This window comes from Felis catus, chromosome F1, assembly GCF_018350175.1.
Source record: "Felis catus isolate Fca126 chromosome F1, F.catus_Fca126_mat1.0, whole genome shotgun sequence".
Taxonomy (NCBI): Eukaryota; Metazoa; Chordata; class Mammalia; order Carnivora; family Felidae; genus Felis; species Felis catus.
In genome coordinates, this window is record NC_058384.1 from 64,645,397 (window position 1) to 64,651,017 (window position 5,621).

Below are 5,621 nucleotides of genomic sequence, written 5' to 3' on the forward strand. Positions count from 1 at the left end.
TGGACTCTGGTTGTGTCTAGGGCCGTGAGCCCTCCACTGGGAAGGGAGGAAACGTGGGGGGCAGCGTGGTGCTTGGTACAGGGGAGAGGGATTTCGGATGAAAGGCTGCGATCCTCACCCCCATCTGTGATTTTCTTCCCTGTTCTCTGGCTCCCGTGGTTTAGGTGAGGGTAGGTTGGGGTTGAGGACGGGGCCTCGCAGCTGCCCTTGGAGGGTATGCGGGCGGTGCCCACAGCTACCCGAGGGATCCCACCTGGTGCTCCTGGTCGGCCCCCTCCCCCAGCCAGAGGAGGGTGGGGCCGGGCGGGGGGCCCCTCGGGCAGGCTTGGGACACGGTGGCCCCTGTCCAGTTGGCCAGATCAGCTTGGGGGCTAGGGGCCAAGGGTGCAGCGGTGAGGGGGAATTGACAGGCTGTGAGTGAGCAGGAAGTAGTCAGTGGTGGTGGCTGGAGGGAGGAAGCCTTGTTGATTGACCCCACGTGCTTGGGAGAGCAGGCGGGAGCGCTTCCCTTCTGGGTGGGCGGCCTCGTACCAAGATAACCAATCTTGGGGTCAGGCTGTCCTGAGCTGGCCCTGACCGAGGCATGGGCGTTCCGCCCTGTGGTTTCCAGCTCCCAGGTGTCTTTACCCCACGGCCTCCCTGTCCCACCCCGGGTCTTCCTCGGAGAACTGGACAGACCCCGGGCCAGCCCCCCACAGTGGGTTCCTCCCTCCCCGCTTTCTCCTTCAGGGCAGCTGTTTCCTGAGGGGGGGCAGAGCCACAGCATTGTGCCCAAGGGTGACTTTCATTCACCTCTCACTGCCCTGTCGTGGCGACTTCTGCCAAGGAGCACCTCCTATGGGCTAGGCTCCGTGCCCGGGGCCATTAGCCCCTGATCCTGACGCCATGCTGCAGGGGGAGATGGTATTTGCTTGGGGGCCGTGGTCCCTCAGGCTGAGACACAGATAAGATAGGCTGCAGCTTATATGCAAATTCCCAGGGGATTAGCTGTCATCCTGCCCCTTTGGTTCTGGAGATTCTGTGGGATGCCGGAGCCAGAGAGTGATGTCATTGCAGAGACAGCACAGAATTCACTAACAGTTCTACGTAAAAAACCAAGCCTTCCCTGATTTAACTATTTACAGCTACGGCTTATTGGCCACACGCCTCACAACTTTCTGAGACACTCGGCCTGGCTCAGAGCCAAGACTGAGAGTCCCTGCCTTCTCGGGGCAGATTCCCACAGCGGTCCCCGAGGTGGCTATTCCTGCGTCGCTTCCCCCCCGTTTGGTGCCCAGACGAGCGTGCTGGGTCTCAGGGCGACCCGGGGCCACGTAAGGAGTCAATGGAGGGACGTGGGTTTGAGCCCAGGCCGGCCTGGCCGCGGGCCTGTGTGGTTCTGCTCAGCAGGGAGCGGGCCTGGAGAAGAACAGATGGCCCAAAGGGGTGTGGAGGTGGGGGTGGCCCTCACCCGAGGACTCAAGACACCGGCTCCCTCCTCGTGTTGCTGCGAGGGTGTTGCTGGCCCCGTGCAGAAAGCAGGGCAACGTCCCTGGCACAGCGAGCACCCGGGAAACGGAAGTGAGGGGTCAGGGGGGTTTGTGGGGCCCCTGCGCTGGGGTTGGTGTCGCCTGACCGCCCTGCTGCCCTGATCTTGCTCAGCGATGCTTCGGGGAGCTCTACCCCCCCTCCCCGCCCCGGGAATAACCCCTTCTTCAAGGCAAACATGGGCGGGTTTGGAGAAAGGCTTGGCCACGGGGTGCGCCTCGCTTCTGCCCGTGACCGCCACCTGCCCACAAGCTCTGTGGGAAACCCCCGTCTCCCCTCAACGAAGCTTCACCTCCCTCCTTCTGGAAATGGCCTGCGCGGACACCTCCAAACTCGCTTTGTTTTCGGTTTGCCTTTTCGTGGCCACGGGAGGCCGCGGTTTTGTGCCTAATATGGCCTCCTTCGTCTCTCCTGCCCATCCCTCCACTTCGGGGTCCCAGCCCTGGGGTTGAGGGCAAGAGCTCCTCTGAATGGCACCTCGTTCTCCAAGGTTGTCCACACGGGTGTCTCCCAGTGCCCTGCGCCCAGGGACTGTCCCCCTCCCGTCCTCACCACGGCTCCCTCCTTCTTCCAGGTCTTTGTTCAAATGTCCCCTTCCACGTAAGGCCTTCCCCAGCCAGCGTCCTTAAAATTGCACATCCCACCCTCCGCCTGCACCCTGTCCTCCTTCCCTGCTTTCTCCTATCACCACCCAACACACACTGTATTTGACTTATTTATTTTCTCTCTCCACCCACAGAATGTACACCGTGAAAAGGCAGGTTTGTGTTGGTTTTGTGGATGCGACGAGGTGCCTGGCATGTTGTAGCTGCTGGGTAAATATTTGTCGAGCCAATGAATGAGTATCACCCTACGCTCACGTTCCTGAATCGCCTGCCCCAGTGACATGGTGCCCAGCCAGACCACGGTCGCAAGTCAGCCAGCCTGTCATTGGGTCTGAGATGGACCCAGCTCATCTGTCTCGTCAGCTTCCAATGCTCCCTCGTGGTTCATTTCTAACAGGTGCAAACCTGTGAATCCAGTGTTGGGGGTGGGGGAGGCCAGGGGTGGGTTGGGAAGGGGATGTGTTCTGGGCAAATGGAGGTCACACTGAGGATTTGGGGGGAGAAATGGGAGGGGGGGGGCGGGAGGAGGGAGGAGCCAACTTCAGTTCATTTCCTCCTTGCCTTGAAAAATCACCTCGGAGGTGGAGAGAAAGCAGGTTAGGCCCATTGTGACCAGTGGAAAGGCCTGGAGAAGAAAGATGGGGGGGTGGGGTGGGGGGGAGGAGGAGGAAGATGGCTCCCCCTGCTTGGCCTAGCTTGGCTCATCCTTGGGGTAAAGGCATGACGAGGTCTGTGTGGCCTCCTCTTGCGCCTGTGAGCGTGTGTTTAGGTGTGTGAGAATTCACGGGGCGGGGGCTCCGGGGAGCAGGTGGGAGCAGAGGAATCTGACCGCGTGTGGAGGCCTCCCGTGAGGCTGTGTCTGCCAAGGACTGGGGGTTCCGGGTGCAGAGAGGTGTGTGTCCGTGTGCGTAGGCAGAGTGTAAGCATCCGTGAGTTTGCACATGGCTCCGTGGAGAACAGTATGTCCCATTCCTGCATCTACAGCCGGGGCGGGCGGGGGGAGGGGGGGAGGCCTTTGAGAGCTTGGCAAAAGGCCCAAAGAGCCGCAGAACAGGGGAGAAGCCTGGACAATGGGGCCCCAGGGAGGGAACTGTAAAGGGTCTGGGATTAAATGTGTTGAAGAGAAGCCTGAAGAGTAAGTTAGTAACTGTCTCCTTGCAGAGAAATGAGTTTTCGTCCCAGTGGCTACAGAGGGGGATATTAAAAGAAAACGCACTGAGGTTGCATCTAGAGAAATTTAGTTTAGACGAGGAAAAACGATCCTCTTGACTCCCAAGGTTATTAGCCTCTGGGATCTCTTCAGGGTCAAGAGGAATGTTTTCGATAATAGGACACATCCCATCCTAAGGTGGAAAGTGGGCAATTCTGCCTGGGAACGCATACGCATGCATGCAGTTTTTAAGTTCATGTATTCGTTCGGCAATTATTGGGGTTCTCTGCGTCAGGCCTTACGGGGGGTGTGACGATTATTAATACATGATTTCTTTGCTCGCAGAGCACATAGTCCTGGAGGGAAGATAAAACGGATATGAGCCCAGCCAGTGATCATTCAGGAAGCCAGCGGTACGTGCCTTCGGAGAAACACCAACCTCCCGCAGCCCCGGGTCATTTCTGGAGTGGAGGCTAGTGGTGATGTCGTGGGGGAGCTGAGGCTGTGTATCTCAGGGATCTGCTCCCCTGAGAAGATTCTGGGGGTCGGGTAGGTGCTGTCATACTCGCTTGTGTGATCAGAGGTCAACTTGTAGTGGGGGGTGAGGGGCTGTTCCCTTCCAGCCTGGAGTGGGGGTGGGCAAAGAGGCCCGAGTCGGGTACGAACCAGAGACTGGGTCGGGACAGAGCAAGGTCGCGGGGTAGGGATGGGGAGACAATCACACAACTCCTCGGACGCTGGGACTGTCTCACCATTTCACCCTGCCACTGGCAGGACCTGAGTTCTGAATCGTGTTTCCATGAGAGAAAAAAGAGTGGGGCTCAGTGTGGGCTGGGCCATCGTGGGGGGGATGCTGACATTCATTGCCACCTTCTGCGGGTCCCGGAGCTACGAGCTTTATCTGTATTTTGTATTTGTTCTTTAATTATTTCGGCAAACATTTCTTGAGCACCCACTGAGGGCAAGGTATGCACCGGGTGCTGGGGGTGCTGGGGGCGCTGGGGGACGTAGCCTTGGCAAGACAGGTGGAATCTCTGGCCTCCTCGGAGGAGCTAGAAAAGCAAAAGCAAAGAGCCAGGTATAATGAGATTCGGGGCGTGGTGAGGGGAGCATAGGTGCCATGCGATCCCACAGGAGGGGACCACTCAGCCTTGTGGGGAGGACATCAGTGAGGATCTCTGGAAGATGCTGATGTCTGCGCCGGGGGATCTAAGGACGGGAAGAAACCTGAAGGGGTGGCCCACGGTAGTGAGGAGAATGTTCCGGGCGGAGATCCGGCGTGGGCACGGCCTGGAGGTGAGAACGGGCGGAACCCGACCGTGGAACGTGGGCTTGGAGGCTGAGTGCAGTTGAGAAAGGAAGTCGGGACCAGCCCTTCAGAGGAGCTTCAAAGTCAACTGAAAGATGTTAGACCCTTCCTCAAGCGCTTGGGGTGCCCCTGAAGAATTTTAAGCAGGGGGCGGAAGGGAAGAGAGTTGTGTCTTCTTTAGAAAGCTTCCTCGGGCTGTAGGGTAGAGATGGGCCTGGGCTTGGGAAGACTCCGGAGGCAGGTCGACCTTAGAAGGCTACTGCACTGGTCTAGGCTGGACTGAGAGTGGCTTTGTTGGGGGCGGGGGGCGGTCAGCGCTTTCTGGTTGACTGTGGCGAGTGAGGAAGAGGGCTTCAGCAACCAGGTAAGGGCGGTGTCGTCTCTGGGATGGGAAATCCAGGAGCAGCGTATCTGCTTTGGACGCCACCTCACAGATTCTCCTTCCGTCCCATTTTGCAGGTGAAGAGACCGGGGCCAGGAGCAACGGGAGCTTCGGGACCCAGCTGGCGGCCGACCCGGGATTGGGGTTGATGGCAAAAGCGATCCACACTCACTGCCCGCCCCTGGCAGGGGTCCCCTCTGAGATGGCTGACCCCGGGAAGGGTTCAACCGGCGGCCAGCAGGAGCTGCGGTTTTTCTGTGGGTGGAGGCCGGGGCCACAGTGAGGAAGGGAGACGTCAGGGCCTGAGGAGCCGTGCAGGAAGTTCAGCTCACAGCAAACGCCCCTCCAAGGCCAGCGAAGATCTGGCAGCTTCAGAAAAGGACTAATGGAGGGACCCCGAGGCCCAGCCCCTGGATCCCGTGACTCGGGGTTCCGTCCCCAACGCTCTCTGACTTTCTGGAGCTTCCTGACGGCCCAGTGTTCACCTCCAGCAACAAAAGCTACCACGACCCCCACGATGTACGGAGAGGTGCACTTTCAAGGCACCCCCATAGCTACTAGATCCGGACAGACTTGTCCCCTCTTGGTGGGGCTTTAGGATTTTTTTCAAATATTTTTTTAAGTTTATTGATTTGTTATTGAGAGAGA